Consider the following 19,607-nt stretch of genomic DNA (forward strand, 5'->3'; position numbering starts at 1 on the left):
GCTGTAAGTAATCATTTCCTAAAAAATAAAGAAAATCAAGCTGACTGGCACCCTCCCCCTCTTCTGGGCCGCTTAATGGAAATTGGTTCCTGTTTTTAAAATATGTTTTGTCAGTCAAGTGGTATTGTCTAGTACAACAGGCTGGAATAATTTTCACCCCTTTTCCAACAACAAGTTGCTATTCGACATGAGAACTGGGGTGGTCTATTTTTTTCTCACGAAGATCACTATTGAGAAGATTTGCCTTGGAGCATATACTACTCAAGTTATAACATTCCCAATACAAAAGATCATTCTGCTCCATGGGTGAATGACTGTCTCTCTGGTTTTTAGTTGAACTTAGGATCTCTTCAAATTCGATTAGCCTTTCAGCTCTTCAAGAAGGCAGTGTTGCCGAAGCATTAGAATACTGCTCTTTCTCCCTCCTCCTCTAATCTTTAATAATCCTGACCTTGTTTCTTGGAAACTCCCTTCCCAAGACTGTTCTAATAATCTCCCTCCAGCTTCCAAAGCTTGGTTTAAGATTCTCCTTCTCCATCAGACACACCTTATTATAATACTGTGTTAATTAGGGAAGTGACTACCCTTTCTCTTCTGAACAGCCAGAGTTGGAAATGGTGGCCTCTAAGAAAATTGTTTGCTTTATCCTGGGTAACTCCTCTTTTGTTCTTTTGAAGTTCAGACCTGACCATTACGTTATCTTCCAATGCAATCTACTGCAGAAAGCTGTTTCCTGGACCCAAAAAAGAGTTCCGATTTCACAGTTCTCAATATTCACTGTGGCCTTAACTTATTTTGAACCAAATTTTCACTATTCATGTAGTTTGACACCATTAAAACTATGTTCGAATTTGGAACACTGTTTCTTGAACTGGAATCTAATTCTTAGTCAAATATGTTGCCTTCAATTAGCTATAAATTTGGGAAAAAATGTTAATTTACATATTAGATATTGGTTTAAATTAAAGAATAAAAGAAAACAATATACTGATTTGACTAGAAAATTACATATGTACTTATACTTAAAGGCTGAGACCCTGGATTTATTTGTAAGTCTCCAAAATCCCTCTCTTTGCTGAAGTAGTCCCATAAGTAATATCTTCTTTTAGAATTCTGAAATATTGAATGGCTGGCACTGAGAGATGCTCAATGATTGTGCACCTCATTGCCTGTAGTTACAATTACTATATTTTCCTGGCTTTTGTTAAGCGAATAGACTCAAGCTAAAAGGGTTTATGAGAATCCATTATTTTGCATTTGTATGTTAGAGCAATATACGCTACCAATCACTGAGAATAATGAAACACCATTTGTCAGGATAGCAGACCTGCCTGGCCTTCTGTTTCTCACTACTATTAAATCCTGGATTAAACACTATTAGCTCCAACGATCAACAGGTCTCTAATCCTCAGGGGGAGGGAACTGCTGTTGTTACTAAGGTAATTATAGAAAGTCTGGATCTTTTCCTCTGGTTTTCTCTTGTGAACTGTTAGGATGAGGAGCTTCCTCACGTTTATTGGTACTTTTCCAGGTTGAAAAAAGATAATCCTTCAAGCACTGGTTACCAGGTGCTGAAAAGGGAATGTCTCATGTTTTAATGATTACTTGCTATCATTTTATTCCACAGTCACTTTTCCTATTTGAACTATCTCCTGTCCAGCCCCAAACCATTTAACCTAAAACAAACAAAACAGAAACAAACAAACAAACAACCACCAGGTTCCCTATTAATGTGTGAATCAATTATCAATATGAATTCATAAAACAGTAAACAGTATCTAATATAGGGATGGGCAAACTATGGCCCACAGGCTGGATCTGGCCCCTCAGGGCTTTGGATCCGGCCCGCGGGATTGCTCCCGTGGTGACGCAGGCCACGCACCGCTCTCAGAAGCTGGCGGCACCACGTCCCTGTGGCTCCTGGGCAGGGGGGCAGAGGGCTCTGTGTGTTGCCCTTGCCTCCAGGCATTTGCCCCTGCATCTCCCATTGGCCAGGAATGGGGAACCGCAGCCAATGGGAGCTTTGGGGGAGGTACCTCGAGGCGTGGCAAGGGCAGCGCATGCGGAGCCCTCCACACTCCCTCCCCCAGGGGCCGCAGCGCTTCCTGGAGCGGCGTGGAACCTGCCCTGGCCCCGGTGTGTGCCGCTGCCACCCCGGAGCCCAAACCCTACCTGCACCTCGCCCCCCCAACTCCCTGCCCAAAGCCCCCTGCCTGCACCTCGCACCCCTCCTGAACCCCAACTTCCTGCCCTGAGCCCCCTCGTGCACCCCATACCTCTCCTGCACCCCAACCCCCTTCTCTGAGCCCCCTCATGCACCCTGCACCCCTCCTCTGCCCCAATCCCTTGCCCTGAGCCCCTTCCTGCACACCGCATCCCCTCCCACACCACGCACTCCCTCCGCACCCCAACCCCCTGCCCCGGCCCTGCATACAATTCCCCACCCAGATGTGGCCCTCGGCCCAAAAAGTTTTCCCATCCCTGATCTAATATCAGTGTGTATATATACAAGCACACACATAACTTAGTCCCTATACTTTTAAATCAGTTTTCTTTCCTGTTTGCATATTGCCTTTTGTTTTCTTTCCCTTGTAGCCCCATCTTTGTAAGAAGGGGCAAAACCCTCCCGAGATAATCTTGTCATACTGAAAATCCTAAGCATTTTGGACCAGATTCTGCAATCTGTACCCAACTGAACAGTATCAGTATTTTACTCTATGTGGCTTCAGTGTGAGTAAAAGTGGCAGAATCTGACCCCTTGTTAATATTGAATTAGATTTACCACTATCTTAATCTGATTCCTTCCTCACCCTATGGCCAGGAAGTATTTTATTATTCTATTTTCTTTTATGTGTAGCACTGGTTGGTGCAATGGTCTTTTTAAACATTGGTCATTTCCTAAAGTGATTACTTAGTACTTTAACAACATATGTTGCTGTTGAAATACAGTGTGTATAACATTAGAAAGTATTAGACATAACATCTTCTAAAACAGTGCGGCAACCTTGAATTCTTTGTTGTGCAGTTCATATGCTGGAAGATCATAATGGACCAAATTCATTCTTGGTGTAAGCACATTAACTTGAACAACGTGACATAGAGATGAATTCTTTCTCTTCTCCTTAATTGGTGACTTGCAGTTAAATACTAGACAATGAATAGGAAGTGGAAACTGGTCAGCAATGGTAAATCCCTACTGTCAGTAAGTCACAACGTAAGTATTCTTGAGACATCAGTATGTGAAAATGTTCACTCGTGCTCCATGACCATGTCCACACAATGAGATGATTCTATAATTACGTATTGTTATTACAAGCACTAAATAAAGTTTAGTATATAGGTAGGACCCTACCAAATTCACGGCCATGAAAAATGCATCACGGACCATGAAATCTGATCTCTCCCCATGAAATCTGGTCTTTTGTGTGCTTTTGCCCTACACGATACAGATTTCACAGGGGAGACCAGGGTGAATTGGGGGTCCTGACCCAAAAGGGAGTTGCAGGTGGGGTTGCAAGGTTATTTTAGGAGGGTCATGTTATTGCCACCCTTACTTCTGCGCTGCCTTCAGAGCTGGAAGACCAGAGAGCAGTGGCTGTTGGCCAGGCACCAGCTCTGAAGGTAGCACCCCACCAGTAGCAGCACAGAAGTGAGGGTGGCAATACCATACCATGCCATTCTTACTTCTGCACTGCTGCCTTCGGAGTTGGGTGGCCAGAGAGTGGTGGCAGCTGACTGAAGGCCCAGCTCTGCAGGCAGCAGTGCAGAAGTAAGGATGGCAATACCATACCATACCATTCTTACTTCTGCACTGCTGCTGGCAGTGGCTCTGCCTTCAGAGAGAGGCTCCCAGCCAACAGCCACTGTTCTCTAGCTGCCCAGCTCTGAAGGCAGTGCTGCCGCCAGCAGCAGGGCAGAAGTAAAGGTAGCAGTACTGCAACCCCCCCACAATAACCTTGTGATCCGCCACAGCTCCTTTTTGGGTTAGGAGCCCTACAGTTACAACACCCTGAAATTTCAGATTTAAATAGCTGAGATGAAGAAATTTATGATTTTTAAAATCCTATGACCATGAAATTGACCAAAATGGACCATGAATTTGGTAGGGCTCTATATATAGGTGTAAATGATTTCATAGATTCATAGATTCCAAAGCCAGAAAGGACCATCATCATATTTTTGCTTAGCACTTAGGTAGTGGAGAGACCTGATTTCCTGGAAGCACATAGAATGCAATTTGAATGAAAACTACTCTCTTTTTAAGACTATGTGATAAGGATTTAAGGTCTGAGCAGCAGGAGCTCCTGCTTCAGTAATATCATTAACCCATGACATAAGAAATGTTACTGATTAAAGGCCCAATCCTGCAGTCCCTACTTAGGTAAACCTCGCGGTGATGTCAATGGGAGGTTTGCATGAGTAAGGAGTGTGGGTTTGGACCCTTTAACTCTTTTACTGGTAGAGTGGAGATTGATCATTTTAAGGATTGCACGATTATTTTTAAAGGCCAAATCTTGGTCCCATTGAAATTTATGGGAGTTTTGCAATTGACTTCAGTGGCACCAGGATTTGGCCCTGAAGTTTCTAGTTGTTCTGTATTGGCATAGACTTCTATTTCCCTAATAAATGCATGTCTGAGTAACAATACAATAATTTCATTAATTATATTAAATTACTTTTAAAAATTGGTTGGTTGAATAATAATTGGACATCAGACCTTGGCTCTATTACATTCCCAGAACATACACCCAGAACCACTATCGGGGCAAAAAGAACATCGTGATCTTATTTAAAAACATTCAGATTATTTTTAGCTTGGCACAGTTTTTTGGACACAGAACAGTAGAACTAGATGGGCCGCCCCGCTGCAAGCAGCCTTACACATGATAATATGAAGTGAACAGTGCAAGGTCTAAGGAAACGCACATCTTTCTTGAGCCTCTTGATCTTTTCTTACATAATCAGCCTTATGAATTTAGAAGGATTATCCACCAGTCTCTCCATTTGTCAGTAAGACGCAGTAAGTCAGATACTCTGTGTCACGAAAACAGCAGCATCTTAGCAGTCAGTCAGATATTGGGCCCAATCCTGCATTACTTTTGCTCCCAAAATTCCAATTGACTTCAGGTCTGAGCCTTTTGTTTTTAAAAATTAGGAAAAGTTCTTTTCACATGCACTTATCTCTTTTCTTGAGATTTAATAATAGCCCCAAACCAGACTAATATGAGCTTGTAATTAAAATAGCCTTGATTTTGGTTGACTTTTAGCAATATGATGAAATGTAGAATTTCTTGTTTATCTCCATGAAGCCATGGATAGTTTTGCAATCCATAAAGACATCTTGCTTTGTTTGTACACCCAAAATTCTCACTGAATTCAGGATCAGGCCTTCTTTCTCTAAAATGGCACCCAATTTTGATATAAACCTATGAATTAAATGTCAAGAAGCCAGATCCTCAGCTGATCTAACTGGCATAGCTCCATATGAGTATTCTACTTTACAGCAGCTGATGTCTGGTGCTGAGAGATTTGCAGACTAGATGCCACCATTTGATAACTTAAATTCAGCAAGTCTGCAGATGTCAATATTGTGAGAGAGAACGTGTCTGCTTCCCCATTTATTTCAGAACAGACATTCGGAAGCTGCCTTGTTCATACATTTGGAATTGGAGTAATGCTCGTTCTATGATACTTATAATATAACCTTTGTCTAAGTTACAAGTGAAAAGGATGAGTCTGTGAAAATAGATTAGGTGCTCTGAAAGGAGACAAGCAGATCTGACTAGTTATGTCTCAGCTAGAGACGGATCTGAACCGAAAGCCTGGATTTGAACACCCTCAAGCTTTCGGGGTGTTTTACATTGAAAACTAGACCTCAATCTGAGTACTCTCGGCTCATTCACCACCTTAAAAATCACTGCCAGCTCTGACTACCAGACATGCAGTGCCCTAGGGCAGCAAAATGCTAATGACTGATCTATTCAGTAACGGTCTGTATGGGTGACTATAGAATAATAAGGGAGAATATTTACCACTTTGCTTAGGACAGCAGAGCGGAGCCTACCTTGGTCATTAAGGACTCAGATTTACATTAGTCCCAAACTAATCTGATGTCTTCCTCCCTGTTGCACAGTAAATTACTTACATCAGAAATGTTGAATCAAGAAATATGAAGTAACAAACCACACTAGATAAAATGACCCCACCTGATTTTAAACTTCATATCCCATTGGTTTTCTCATGTTTCTCATTCTGGGTTTCTGTCCCTTGTTTGGAGTTTGGCACTTTGAGGAATGAGTCTATGCAAAACCCCATTCTGTACCCTAGGCCCACTACAAGAAGTTCAGCAAAGGAATAGAGACCCAAGCCCCAAAACAAGACACTCACTTACCTTTTTCACGTCAGGTACATTAAAAAACTTCTTGGTATGAGCAACCCATCCCACTATCCCAATGTCCAGAGGAAAAACAATCTCACTGTCTGGGGCTACGAGGTTCTCCTCAAACTTGGAGGTGGTGGTGATATTGAGAAGCCTGGTGGCAACCTCAGGGATGCCATTGCGGGCACGGCAGATGAACATGCTACACCGGTCAGCTGCCACGAGCTGTGCCAGCCTCTGCAGGGCCTTGTGCACTATCTTCTCCATGCTGCTTTCTTCCTCCTGGATTTCTGTCAGCAACTCAAAGAGCACATGAGACTCCTCCAGCCGGGTCATCTCCTTGAAGGAAACTCCATCCTTCACTTCCCCAGGGCTGACTTTGAAGATGGTTCCCAGCGCTTCTGCCCTCAGCTTTCGGTCGAAATACTCCTTGGCAAACTGGGGGTTGTTCTCTAAGTATTTCTCAACATCGTCTTTATTTATCCCACCCATTTTGTGTGACTCTTTCTTATGGCTTTTTAGAACTGCATCACCCTAGAAGCAGGAGCAGCAGCAAGAAGTCCTAATTTGGTGCTAGTAGGAAAAAGGTCCGTTGCACATACTGTACCTGTCACGGGCATAGTACAGTAGGCTTGCTCTGTGGCTTCCAAACCTTCTGGAACCCTTGAGATATGACAGAAGGCACTGGCTTAGTGTCTTCTTAGTGTGGGATCTTGGAGGCTGCTAATTAAAGAGATGTCAGGACACTAAACCCTTGAGCACTCTTAGCTCATAAATCCCAAGGGAATCATTTTAGCATTTTAAACTAACCAATCCAGTCTTAGGCTCTGTGCGGCAGTGTGATAATGCGTAAATATGTTCATGTATATACACACATACTCGCTCTTGCATATGCTGTATGACGTACTGTACAAAAGGTTTTCATTGACACCATTGGGGAAAGCCCCTTAGAATCTCTCCCCATATGTTTGCAAATTATTACTTCATGTACACGAATGTGCTCAGACATGTACATGCACAGACACACATGTGTTTGTGGGGTGAAGAGGGAATAGAAAACAGAGTTGCATAGTAAAGTTGCTTAAAATGTCAAGATTTTCTTCTCTTTCAGGTAGTTGGGAGGTGACTGATGATGGTTTATCAGTAGTGGTAGTTAAGAACCATAAAGCTATAAATGGGCCTTACACAGTAAGAGCCTGTTCAAGTCCATGGGTTTTTACCTGTGTAAGGATGGAATTAAAGCCTTAGGATTCGGTACAGTAAATGCAGGAAACCAAATAGGACGGTCATGCTACTTTTTTTCTTTGGTACATAGACATGATCTAAACAAAAAAGGTAAAATAAAGAAAGTGACCAAATGCAAATTACAATGTTAAACCTTATTGGCAAAATCCTTAGTCTGGTCAGAGTTCCATATGAACTAAATACATATGTTTGTGTTTTCATTGTTTTTTCATTGTTATCCAGTCATCAGCCTCTAACCATACATGCAATAAAAACTTTAATTAAAACCACGAAGTGCACAATGACAAAACATCATATAAAAGAGTTGCATTAAATGCACTCTCTAACCAACTTAAACTGTCTAAGGAAAAGTCTGGTTGAATGGACAAGACTCACAACATGTCCAGAAGGTCAACACACTTGGTCCCTCTCTCACACTAGGGTGGGCAGCGAGTGAGTTCTAGGTTCACCAGAACATTTTGCAACCTGCTTGCTAACATTTAAATCTAGTGACTGTTGACTTGACTATCTCAGCTGATGTCAATTGTCCAGGTAAAATGTGTGGGGAAACATATTATCTCAGAAACCAAGGATCCAAGCCAGTAGAGGTCCAAAACCAACATCTTGAACTGCAGCTCAAAATAAAATGAAAGCCAGTGATATCTATGGAGCCTGGGTAAAACACGCTGACAAGCTGAACCACTATTAAATAGCTGAAGTTTTGGACTAGTCCTCAGGTGTAACTCCATGTTGAATATATTGAAGCAATCAAATCAAGAAGTGACAAAAGCAGCAATGATGGAAAGTGTGTGTAATGGCCCATATTGGATAGGAAAGAGTCTAATATCCTGGTCAGGTGAAGAGGAAAACAAGAAGTCCTGGTTACAGCTGCTATCTGGAAATCCCAGAGCAGCTCAAGGTCCAGTAAAACTCTTAGTGTGCAAACATGAGTAACAAAAGGCAGGTGAACTCCCTCAACTAATATGGCTTCTGCCATTATATCTGCAGAGAGACTGGGGGAAATCTGGTGGCAGATGGTAAAGATCAGAAATACATTTTCAGCTGCTAGGTTATGATTTATATTAATTATTGGGTGAAGGAAGAATCTTGAGGAAGTCTTTTGTACAATTGTAGAGCATAAAATAGAGATGGTCCTTTCTAAGTACTGTGAGTATACCTTGAAAATAAATCAATGAAATAATAGTTGTTTTCTCTAACACACCACTGTTGCTTGGTTTTGTCAGGACTGAACCTGAGGACTAGCTCTCAACCATGCCTAAATCTCAGCCAGGAACGAAAGTGTTGTATACACTAGGAATTTTTCCATAAAATTTGCTATCGTTGCTACCAACGGTTCAACTCCACAGAACCATCGTGTGAACACTAATGCAGACAACGCTCTCTCGGTGCTTTAAGTTGTGTACAATCAATATCTGCTCTGAGTAAGGTTAGATTAAATTGCATTTAAAATTGCTGGGGAGCCTCTGAGCCCACTAGAACTCTCACTATTGCCTGTACCAGTGGAGTTGGAATGATGGTAGCAATTGTGGACATTTTTAGGGGAAAAAAATCCCAATGTAGATGTAGGCTGGGAAAATGTAATGGCTATAAACTGTTTTGGTCCATTGAACAGTGTAGAGCTGAATTCAATCAACATACTAATGGGACTGTGACCCAAATGAAACTCCTCTTGTAACCACAACATACATAGTGAGGAAGGGATGACAAAATAGAGCCCTGCAGAACTCCACAAGAGCGGGCCCATGGGACTGATGAGCAATTGACCAAACCTACCCTTTGGATCTTCTCAATGTGAAAAGAACAGAGACACCAAAATAAACACTGTTTATCCCTGCCAGGACCCACAGATGTATCAACACCAACTTGTGTCTACTGTTCTAAAGGCAACTGACAGATGTAAAAGAATCAGCACAGACATCTGGGGATGGATCCTCTGGTGTAGCCAAACAGCCCAGAGAACATGTCAAGGGTTGGTGTGCAAACGTGACTTTTCACTTGCTTCCCTATTCTGGTACATGCTGTTCCTCCTGCCCTGTGTTAAAGCAACCTGACAACTGAAATATGCCAAACTGAAATAGCCACAAAGGCTCATAAGTGCATCTGAGGATCAGCGTAGCACAGAGGCATCCTGGCAATCCTGCCTCCTTTCCTCTAGCCATGCTCCTTTTTCTTTATTACATCAGCAGCCTGGTGAATGGCAGAAATGCCCTTGTGTTGGATTTGTGATACTGGAGCATCTCCTTTACACCCTGAGCTGGTTACGTTGACTTTAGGCAAGATTATCCGGGCAGCATGGTGCAAAGTCCCTACATCACAATAGCTCTGGCCCCTGAGCTTTGTCCACCAACAAAAAGAGATCAATGATCAACACCATTAACATAGTTACTGTCCCATACCCAGTAGGCACAGGAGCAGGGTCAGCAGAAGAAGTAGTCATCTTTCTATGTTCTTACACAATTGTTTCATAATATGATCAGAATGCATGAAAGCAATATGACAGACATTTGATGTTTGTTTCTATATAGACAGGCATTTATTCATAGAGTATTTTTTATATTTCCACATACATTATACTACTTTTTAAAAGAGAGAATTATAAAGAACTGTACTAATAAACCAAAGCAGGAGGATGATGGAAAACAAGCGTTGTGTTGTATTTTCTAATCTTTTTCTATCATATTTTTCTACCAACACTGGGACTTTCTATATAGTGATTCTTAGGGTATTATAAACTCTCCAATCTGTTTTAGCTCAAACCTTCAAGAAAATTACACAGAAACATTCCCCTTTATTAACTGTGAGAAACCAGCTTTGCCAACATTACTTGTGTACAATGGCATAATCTCATTAATCCTGAGAAAATGCAGCCGCCTCTGTCCAGGCTACAGAAGCAAGACTGAAGGGAGACAAGGCTGCCTAACAGCCAGTGCTACAGTATGTGTTGGTATAGTAAAATGGCTATGTAGACCCCTTTGTGTTGGCATAATTAACAGACTCATTAGAGCATGATAAATGGGGCTCCAAAATTCCATACAGCATAAGAATCAAAGCTATGCAATAGCAGTATGTTTTGTTAATTATAATCACAAACAGCTTTTTTTTTTTCTTTTTCTGTTTGCTAGGGGCAGGAATGACTACCCTTTCCCCCGCAAAAAACAAACAAACAAACAAACAACACAGGGCATTAACAATTGGTGACATGAATAAGAAACTTGATAGACACCCATTTTTATATCGTATATAACTTTAATACTGTATATAGCCACTCGGTACTGTATTGTTAAAAACCAATGCAGAGGGATGTGAAGCAACAAATTAACATTGGCTGATAAACTTGAAAAGAATGCCTGTTCATAGCATAGTCCTGTTCAAAAACAAACTAGGCAAATACTTAGCATTAAAGAACACCATTTCACAGATTATCAGCTGTGCAGCTGTCACTGTCAAGTCAGGTAGCTGTGAACAAAAAGGGCGCCCAACCCTCCTTTTGACCCATGACATTACTGTTTCTATATGCTACAGCATGTTTCCAATATCAGTCCCTATTAAAGCTCTTTATTTTAATATTTTTTCAGTGTAAATCTCCTGCCTCATCCATTTATGTTTAAAAAAGTTCATCATCCTGGTGACTCTCCCTGTTTTGTTTTTTGGGGGGGATTGGGGGAGGATGGGTGGGTAGGTGAGGTGGGTTTGAGGCTGCTAAAGCCTAGAAGATCAAACATTTTAGCAGTAGTAGTTGAGTATGTTGCCTGCATCATTGACAGTCCCATGTTGTTGCTATTCCTATATAGAATATATTTTTACACAATATATAGGAGATTCGATCACAGTATTATCTCCCAAAGTGGGGTTTGAGCTTAGATTTTTGGTCTGCTTTTGATAACACTGATTTATTTGTGATCTTATAATTGTTTGCTTTCTGGGGCTGTCAGCTCCTTGAATATTGTGCTATGGTTTTTATTATAGGCGAATTGATAGGACTTGTGTGCTTTTTAATTGCCTAAGAAAAACAGTTCAAATCTTTTAGCTTCCTTTTAGACTAATTTTATATGGTGTATGCAGTGCCTTTGCTAGTTTTTAGTAGTTGATAGTTTTCCTTAATTGTGACAGTTTACAATTAACTCTAGTAACTTGTGTCCCCGTTTTTTAAGCTGATAACAGCTAAACTGGCTTAGTGTAATTCTGCTAAATTCTATGGCATACATCTACTTACCTACAAATAATGAATCATGTTTGTTGCATGAGATCACAGATTCAGACCATCCTTCATTTCAGATGCAATTTGGTTGACCTTAGGTTGACCTTTCTTTAAATTATTTGATAACTGCAAAGGATCTTCTTTATTCAATTCACTTTGGCACCTGCAATTTTTTCTGCTAAGTGTTTGTGAAAACATACAGCAAGAGATAGCATCAAGGTAAAAACTCTTTATTGGTGCTTAGGTTTGGAACAAACTCTTCCTTTTTAACTAACTGCTTTATTAAGCCTGTTTTACTTGTGCCATTGTTACTTGTTTTCTGAAGTCACTTATTTATAACTAGGAAAACACCAACCTAATGATGCTTTTTGAGCGCCTTATACTTCTTTATTGTGATCTGTAAATTAAACTGCTTCAATGTTTAGGAGCCCCAGGACTTCAGTGTATATGTATGCATTAAATTCATCATACCCCAATAAAGCATCTGGGTTCTTTTACAGATCCTCCATTCCTTCTCTCAGTTCTACAATTTTAAAAAAAATTTTCTTAGTAATACAGTTCCACATTTGTATGTATCTATTACAAGAAGTTATACCTAAAAAAATCTGCACATGTTCCCAGTACTCAGATCTCCTAATATAGGATTTTACTGTCAAGCTTCCTAAAAGGTGTCAATAAAGAACACATTTTTAGTGAATATGAGATTTAAACGTTCACACTATTATACAGAGAGGTTTAACATTAGAAGTTCACTCAGCATAATCATTTTCAGTGCAACATGAACAGAAAAAATAGTACATGTGCTTGACGTTGACAGTGTTGCTATTTCAAAGTAATTCCGACATATACGTGGTTTGTTATTTTATCATGTATGACGTAACCTACCTTTGACGTTTACAGTTACTACATCACATAAAACTATTTATGGCATAGTTCTTAGTTGTATGCTAGTCCTGAGCTCTTACAGTCCATGGAAATTCCTAAGACGGATAACTGACAGAGGTGGTTATTTAAATAGATTCAAGTAGCATATAAATGCCAAAGGTATTTATAAGGTTTCCCATTCAGCTCAGTGTTTATGTCTGAGTGTGGTATATCTCCATGTTGACAGTAGTTAATATAGTTAATTCATCTAAGAGTTTCAAAACAAACATAGATGTAATGTGTTTACTTTAATTGCAAAAATTCCCAAAATATGTATTTTTGTGGCCTCTGTCTGGATATACTAGGTTGATATGATTAATCCATGATATTAATGTTCAGAAATTTTTATAATTTTAAAAAATGTTTAGTAACAATTTGGCAGAATACTAGTGCAACCCAAAATCACAAGATGCACATGAAGCACATTTTTCTGAAATCTGTAAAACATTAGAATATGTTTGGGAAAGCATCAACACAGTAAGAAAATAAATAATGTAGCAAAAAATGTTGGCTTCACTTTCCTATTGATATATTTTATAATCCTTAGAACAAACATAATTAGGCAAAGCTAAAAGGCAAGAAATCACTGAATGAAAAGAAGTAGATGGAGTAGCTACTATACAAGTGCTGTCGTATGCACTTCAATACTGACTGTCTGTAAACAATGGACATGTATTGAGCCGGGAAAATATGTCCAGTGAGGTGCCAAAAGAATCTGTGCTAACTCTGGTTTTCTGTAACATTATTAATAACCCAGAACAAGAGATAGATATCACATTAATTGAATGTGCACATGATACTTAATGGAGAGGCTTTGTGAACACAAGTGAAGACACAAATACAAAGGGGCCTACAGAGGTTACAAATATGGGCAAGATATAATAAAATGAGATTCACCCCAGAAGAATGCAAAATAGTGCATCTAGATAAGAATGAGCCAAAACATAGATATTCAATGAAAGGAGAATATATGGAAAGTACTAATGCTGAAGAAGACGTAGGTATGATCATGGACAGCAAGTTAGAAATGAAGTTGCATTGTTCTACGGCAGCAAAAAAAAAAAAGTACTTTTGTGCTACATATAGCAACATACAATGGCATGGACTAGTGTCATAATATTAATAATCTATCTACATTTGTTTGGTGAGATCACGCTTATAATGCTATGTTTGAGTTCTTGGCACCTTGATGCTAAAAAGATGTCTATGAATTGGAATAATTCAAAGATAAAATTATTAAGAAGCTAGAGGAATTGACTTACAAGAGCTAAATTTGCATTGCTTGCCTAAATAAACATAGGAGGGATATGAAAACACCCTACAAGTATGTGAAGGTTTAAATACAAAAGTGGGAATGGAATTTTTAAGGCAATCCAAGGCAGCATAACTAAGTGTAATGGAATGGCATAATATTAAAGAAAGGAAAGTTTAGGCTCCGAAAAAGGAATAATTTCCTAAGTGTGAGGTCTAGCTGACTGCAGAATTACCTCCCAAACTAAGTCATGGCATTCTGATCACTTGAATAATAGAAAACTGTATTGGACCAATTATTCAAGAATATCCTGGAGGGAACACTAGGACACCAGCATGAGGCTGGATAAAATATAGCTAATGAGCATTTTTGTATCTAATCCCCAGGATTCTGCCATATATAGTAATTTATCTGATAGATTTTAATAATTTTCTAATAATCAGAGAATTGGTATTAAAAAATAAGGGCCTTACTCATGACACTTGACACAATAGCCACAATCCTCTTACATGGTTCAATTATGCCCGTCAGGCCTGTGTCCCTAACAGTGCTAACTTTTGTAGCCTACAAAGCCTGGTGCCACTTCTCCTCCTCCTCCACACTTTGAGGGCCTATCAATGCACAGGCTAATCTCAGCTTTCATTTTTCTTTTAAAGTAAAAGTTTAGCCCTTTCCCTTACAAAGTTTTAAAAATATTATCAGTTAGATTTTTCCAGAAGGTTGCGGGTTATTCATGGTTCCCCCTACTGCTATTGTCTACCTTTGGGGACCTGTCAAACCAATGGCTGTAGGTTCCCTCAGTTTTGGGGGGGGGGGTAGAAACTAGAATAATTTGCTGCTGTAGGTTGAAGGTCTTGCTTGGTTGCCACGGGCAGCACTAGCAGCTGCTGCAGACTTTCTCCCAGCTGGCTGCCTACAACTGAGATGGCTTCAGTGCAATGTAGTCTTTGCTCACTAGTGAGGGTTACTCAATAACGTGTAATGCAAATTAGTGTATGGACAAAGCATGTGACTGACAGCAAAGGACACCAGCATTGTAATCCTGGCACTGACACTTGGGCCTTGATTTTTAAAGGTATTTAGCCATTGCTGCACTCAGCGTTACAACACCTAACTGATTTAGGTGCCTAAATCTCATTTTAAGTGATGTAAGTACTTGGGAGCCTAAATTCCATCAATAATCAATTAGATTAAGGCTCATAAATATCTAAATCCCTTTTTGAAAGTGAGATTTATGTTCCTAAATCAGTCAGGCATTGCAATGCTCAGCACAACACCTAAGTACTTTTAAAAATCTGGGCCTTAACATTTCTGCGTGTTTCCCCATCTGCAAAATGAGGATGACACTATTTCCCTATTTGACAAGAATGCTACAACAACTAAGTAGCTAATGTTTGTAAAACATTTTACAAGAGCTAAAATTCACCTGACGGGCACCATGTATAAAAGTTTTTGTTAGAGGAATATCTCCAAAGAATTGCATGTCAAGAAAAGCTCGTACATGTTTTCTTTTGAGGATACAACAAGAACAATTATAATATTAACAAAATATGCATCTAAAAATTTGCCGTGTGGTCTTAAACTCCAGGTTAAAAAAATAGTGATTAACATTTTGTAAAACATCTACCATATTTATTGTTACCATTTTTTATCTAATCTCTCTCTCTTTCTAGTTCTTCTCTGGCAAATTGCATGCATGCATGTTTATCTAATCTAAAGAGCATTTAAAATCTATAATAAATCTCTTGATCCAAAACAGCTTTATGACATGTAATGCACATTATGATTTTAAAACAATGGGCAAATAAACTCACCTGGTTCATTTCTTTCTCTCTCATATTGAACTGCTAAAAAATATATTTTAAACTAGTCAGTTAACCAGAGCGCTAACTGCAAAGCTCCCCCTAGAAAGCATTGTGACAAAATTGAATGACAATCATTTAATAAGCCGCAAAAGTACTCACTGATACAACTTCTCTTTCTGCTATCAGGAAAAATTCACCTGCCAGCACTTCTGAGCTGCTCTTTGATACTATCTTGACAGGACAATATGCCTTGTTGACAGTTTCACACACTGAATACTGTTTGTGCTTACTTATAGTGCAATAGATGGAAATCCATTGGAAAGCAGGAGGACAGAAAGGGTTTCCAGGAGAAGTTGATCCTTGTTTTGTCCAGGCACTTACTGATGTTACTAGTCAGTGGTTGTTGATGGTTACTTTCTCTGGTTTGAATATTAATTTGTTTGTCACAGTAAATATTATCCTACTTACTGAAATGGATTCAGATCCTATGAGTCACACGGACTGAGCATGCACAGTAACTTCTGCTGAAGCTGCTGCCCTCACTTGCCCCCCCCTCAATCAGCGGGTACAGGTCATCTCTGCTATAGTTCATGATGCTGTGGCACTCTTAAATGCCATTATCCAATACCATTTCTTGGGCTGCCAAAAAGATAACCATAAACTATTAATCAATTATATGAACAGTGATGTAAACTGCACACTGGGAGCCAAATTCTCATTTCAGATACAATCCAGAGTAATTCTATTAGGCCAACACTTATGGGCCTGATTCTGCAACTGTTATATACATGCAAGTAGTCTGCACATAGGTAACCCCTTTGGCTTCAGTGAATAAAGGTTATTTGCACGCATAAGGATTGCAGCATCAGCCCTTCGTTCTTGACGTGATTGAGATACTATAGACGCTATAAACTAGAAATAATACTAATACCTTTCTCCTAAGGATTTTGGGTAAAATCCTGGCCCAATTGCAGTCAATGGGAGTTTTATCATTTACATCAATGGGGCCAAGTTTTCACCCAAAGGTTGGTGAGTTTTTAGTCATTAATGTTTGTTAAGTGCATTGATCTCCTTGCCTAGAAGCAGGGCCGGCTCTAGGATTTTTGCCGCCCCAAGCAAAAACAATTTTGGCCGCCCGCCCGCCCCCCCCCCGGTTTTTTTCTTACCCCACCCCCGGCCCTGCCTCAATTCCGCCCCTTCCCCAAATCCCCAGCCCTGCCTCCTCCCCCCAGGCTCTCAAACCTGGGAGGGAGGGTGAGCAGCAGCACCCAAGCGGCAGCAGCGGAGGTGAGTTAGGGGGGCCGGGGCACATTTTTAGGGGCGGCGTGGCCCGCGCCAGAATGCCGCCCCTAAAAATGTGCCACCCCAAGCACCAGCTTGTTTTGCTGGTGCCTAGAGCCAGCCCTGCCTAGAAGGTGCTGTAAAAGTGCAGCATCATATTATTATTTAGTCAATTTGGATCAGAACAGGAAAAGTATGATGAAACATACTTGCTTTTGAAATGATTATTATAGATGGAAACAATTGACTCAGCTATGCAGGAAAATGCTAAAAAGCAACCAAGTATTCTAATGATAAACCTTGATTCAGTTGTTTCCCACATTTAATTATGTGAAAGCAAATCTTGCTTTGTTGGCTCTGCCAGTCAGAGAAAGAAATTAAATGCTGGGATTTTGTGATGCCAGCAATTCCTCTTGTCTGTATCATGGATAAACCACATGTAGCTAAACAATGGTAAACCAGATTTAACACATTTGGAAACATTTTTCACTTTGAATTGCTGACATTGTATCTCATATAGTACCCTCGTTTTCCTTGGTTTTGCCTTTCATGGGTTTTATTTTGTTAATATAAAACAATAACAACAATGCAATAATAAACAATAACTTCCCACATATATAACGCCTTTTATTCTGAAACATCCCAAAGCACTTTCACAAACTTAACAGCTATGCAAACTATACGTGAGAATTATTAACGCCTACCTCGCCCCCCCCTCCACCTCCACTGAAACACATCCACTTCTGGGATTAAATGTAGTTGCTGTTTAATACCAAACATAGACGAATACTACAGAACAATTTAGGTACAACGTGAAGAGGACTACCCTATCTAAGCGAAGCTGCAGGGAAATGGAACATAATTGGAATGGAGTCCACCAGGATGGTATTGGCCAGGACACTGGGATTAAAGTCCCCACTCTTATGAAGATCTTTGGTCTGCAGGACCTGCGTTTACGTCTCTTTTGCAGCACAGTGCCCCCTAGGACTAGGATGGGCTAGTGGTCTCTGAGAGAAGAGTTTGTTCCTTGGCTTTGTTCCTTGGAGAACTCCCATACACTTATGTAACTTTGTTTTAAATGTAATTTAAACTCTGTTTTAAATTCATCTGCATTTGACCTCTTAGAAGAAAAGACACACAGCACTTTTCTTATTTTATCTTAGCTTAATGCAGTTGTGGGTCCTTATATAGCATAGACCAGGAAAAAATTAATACTGACTGTAAAAAGGCCATTCTCATGGCCTAGCACAAGCATACTATTTCAGCACATAGAGCATCCAAGTCTGAGTCTTGAGTTTGGTCCCTTGCTCCAGAGTGGCAGGGCCTGGATGTACTGCACAAGCAGCATACTGAGTCTGTGGTGGGAGAGAGTGCATCTGACCAGCTCAGAAGAGACATTGTCTGGCACTAGATGCATCTCTTTCTCTCATTTGCTGCAAGAACAATGTGTTGTGATATTGGAATTTTTGAATGTGTAGGGAGTAAATGGGAACTGGGGGTTCCCAGGGGTTTCTAGACAGGTTCTAAGGACTTGCCCAGGAAACAAAATTCTGATGCAGAAGACAAAGAAATAAAAACAAAAGCATCTGAAAGCCTCTCTTTCCACTTAATTGACAATATGTGGTATATTTTAATTTTCCCACCCTGAAAATTTCATTTTCATCAATATAAATAGCACTGTATTCCATATACCAAGGGAAAATTAATTGTCATAGTCAGCATGACGAATAAACCAGGACAGATGGATTTGGGCGATGTGTTTAGTGTTCAGAAGGAAAAAATATTATTGCAAATGAATTATCTCAAGTTTGCTTCTTGTCTGCTCAGAAGTAAATCTAGGAAGGAGATGGTAGAGCCCATTAAAAGCAGACTTCTAAGCAGACACAAACCCTTTTTCTCTCAAGGAATCTAGAAGAGAAATTTGTGAGCACAGAATCACAATCTTTATAAGGGAGACCACTTTGCTGCTGAAAATGCAGTTAACATTTTAAAAACCGAATTATTTTAATTACTCTTTTTGAAGACTCTGAGGTAAAATTAGTGCTCAAGCAAAGAGTCAGGTTGTCATTTTTGGAAGCTGTAAGTCCTTTAACTACAAAACAAATACACAGGCAGGAGTAGTGCAAGTAATAACGTTTTTCAGCCCATTGTGTCCTTGGCCTGTATGCTTTAACTGCTGTCAACTGGAGGAGGTGGGGCAATTGTGACCATGATGTGGATGTTTGTGTCCTACAAAGTACACTGAGATCACTGGTTCATTTCATGTCATTTGTTGTCTCTTGTTAGAAAGGACCTGATCTCAGAAGATAGTGTCCTGCACACTGCTACTTGTGAATGAGGCCCTAGAAATAAATAATAACTAGCCAACAAAGAACCAGAAGATGGGAACAAAAAGTCTTTCTATCTGTATCAATTTGGACAAGACTTAAACTAAATGCTCTATATCCTATTGCCAATACTTTGAGCCAGCCTTTCTCCTAAGAACTAAAATCTTACTATGTTGCCAGAAATAAAATTCTAGTC

At 40.0% G+C, this 19,607-nt stretch overlaps 1 protein-coding gene across 1 annotated transcript in view; it reads right to left on the reverse strand.

Moving 5' to 3' along the window:
• PDE6C (phosphodiesterase 6C) overlaps nt 1–16,181 on the reverse strand; it is a 56,817-nt gene extending 40,636 nt beyond the window's left edge. Inside the window, exon 1 of the mRNA XM_034777258.1 lies at nt 16,094–16,181. The gene's annotated coding sequence lies outside the window, so the exon portion shown is untranslated. The remainder of the gene's footprint in view (nt 1–16,093) is intronic.
• Between the last annotated feature and the right edge of the window lie 3,426 nt (nt 16,182–19,607).

The sequence above is a fragment of the Trachemys scripta genome, chromosome 7 (genome assembly GCF_013100865.1).
Source record: "Trachemys scripta elegans isolate TJP31775 chromosome 7, CAS_Tse_1.0, whole genome shotgun sequence".
In the NCBI taxonomy this organism is placed as follows: Eukaryota; Metazoa; Chordata; order Testudines; family Emydidae; genus Trachemys; species Trachemys scripta.